Source organism: Leucopleurus acutus, assembly GCF_964270905.1.
Source record: "Leucopleurus acutus genome assembly, chromosome: 5".
Taxonomy (NCBI): domain Eukaryota; kingdom Metazoa; phylum Chordata; class Mammalia; order Artiodactyla; family Delphinidae; genus Leucopleurus; species Leucopleurus acutus.
In genome coordinates, this window is record NC_139147.1 from 80,373,326 (window position 1) to 80,376,011 (window position 2,686).

Genomic DNA, 2,686 nt, shown 5'->3' on the forward strand with positions numbered 1-2,686 from the left:
AGGTGGTGCCCAGAAGTCAACGAGATTCCAGCACTGGAAATCACCTCCTGATTCTTGGCACCTGTAGGCACATGCCTTCTCTCAGCCTATCAAACTTACTCATCCAAATGTCCCCATGGATGAGGAGAATGAATATAGACACCTCACACATGGGTGGGAATAAGTGTGGAGTCGAGTTGAAGGAGGCCTAGAAATGTAAAGTAACATGATGCAAACATAACATTTCTTTGAAATCTCATGCTTTATATTTAAAAAATTATTACTTTTATATTCTGTAGTACACCATAGTGTTTGTTTTTTACACATATTTAGGTGTCTATACATGTCTCTAGGTGTGTGTATGTATGTGTGTGTGGTATAAATTTAGGCCTAGGAATGTCAGCTTGGATGTCAAGACACCTCTGTCCCTTGTTAGAGTATTTAATGTGGGTCATGGCAGTTGATCAGGGTGAGGACACACCAGAGTGACAGTCTGCAGCTATGGACTTCTTCAGCCAGTATATATTCCACTGAGCAGACTTCTTTACGAGCTACTCCCCACTCTGGCTTCTAGATGAAGGCATCTGCCTGTGGCCCATTCAACTTCCAAAACTCCACTGAAACTGCATTCTCAAAGGTTACCATAAGCTCCGTACCCCCAAATGTTAGTCTTCATTTTACTTAACTTAGCTGAATTTAACACTGCTAACCATTTCTCAGCTCCTTACCTTGGCTTGGATGGATGACAAAATACCATCCTGTTTTTCCTCCTGCCTCTCTGGTTCTTACTTTTCACTTTCTTCTACTTGCCCATTCTCTTCCAGTTGACCTTTAAAAATAACATACCTGAGGTAAAATTCTAGGCATCTCTTCTTTCCCCTCTATATTTTTTCCCTAATTGCATCCACATACCTGGATTTTATTAACATCTATTCACTGATGACTACACTTTTCCCCTATATTTCTAGAAAGAACCCCTCGATTGATACAGTTTCTTGCTTCACATATTTGTTTTGATGATTCATAGGCAGTGGCTTGCTGGAGCTGGCTCCTTCTGGGTCACGAAAGATTGTTAAATTTCCAAGATTTTTTAAGCTGGTTATTAAACAGTTGGTAGCTTGAAATCAGACATGATGGAAGTATCTATACCATGAATATCAGAAAATGCTACAAGTCAGGGGTCCCCATCTATTCCCTCTCCCCCTGAAAAATGGCTTATAGAACACCACTACCATAGGCACCTTTACCTCAACATTTCAGTACTGTTCTATTAACACTCCTTCCCTCAAACCTGGTCCTGTTCCAGCATTTCTTTCCACAATAGTGAGGAGAACCACCATCCATAAAGTTGCTCTGATTGAAACATGAGAGACAACCTTGATAACATTCTCCCTAATGTCTTCATCTCTACCTATTTCTCTGACTTATTTTTTTCAATTCAATTCTATTGAGATATAATTTTTGTGTGATAAAATGTAGCTATTTTAACCATATAGTTTGATGAGTTTTTGACAGTAGTATATATATTTGAAACTTTACCCCTATTAAGAAATAGACTATTTCCACCACCAAGTAAGTTCCTTCATCCACCTTCACAACTGGCCTCAGGTAACCATTGGCGTGCTTTTTACAATTATTGATTAGTTTTACATATTCTAAATTTTTATAAAAATAGAATATACAAATATACTCTTTTGTGTCTGGCTCCTTTTACTCAGTATAATTTTTTTGGATTAATCCATGTTGTTGCATCTATCTGTAATTTATTCCTTTTTATTTCTGAGTAATATTCCACCATGTGTGTGTATCACAATTTGTTTATTCTCTTCTCTTGCTAATGTATATCTAGATTGTTACCAGTTTTTATTTGGTATAAATAAATATTCTTTAAAGATCTGTGTACATTTTTATGGCACATGTTTAAGCATTTTTATGGGTACATGTTTTTTATTGCTCTTGGAATTGAAGATACCATAATGCTCTGTTAAGCAGGCAGGATGCGAACAATGCTGCTGGTGTTTTCTTTTAATGTCTTTGTTTGGTGGAAGAACAATGTATTATTGCCTTCCCTATTTTCTGAAATATATTGTATAGAACTGTTCTTTTTTCTTCCTTAGATGTTTGAAAGAATTCACCAGAGAAGTCACCTGGGTTGAGATTCTTCTTTGTGGAATATCGTTTATAAGAAATCCAATGGTTTTTAATAGATATGGGACTATTTAGAATTTCTGTCTTCTCTTAAGTCATTTTTGGTCGTTTGTTGTTGTTGTTTTTTTCCAAAGGATTCTTCCATTTCATATCAGATGTTGAATTTATTGGCAGTAGGTTGTTCTTAATAGTCCTTATTATCCTTTTAGTGACTGTAGACTCTGTAATAATGTCCCTTGTTTCATTCTTGATGATAATTTGTGTCTTTTCCCTTATTTCTTTGATGAGTTTAGATAGAAGTTATTAGTTTTATTGAAATGTTGGTCACAACAAGCTATTCAAGATGATAACACACCAAAGTGGCACCTCTGCAGTCAGTATATATTCCGTTGAGCAGACCTCCTTTATAAGCTGTTCCCACCTCTGGGCTTCTACCTGTAGCCCATGATGTGGCATTTAAAGAATCTTCTTTTGGTTTAATTTATTTTCTCCATTATTTGTACATTCTTTATTTGATTGATTTTTGCTGTTATTTCTATTTTTTCATTCTTTCACTTAC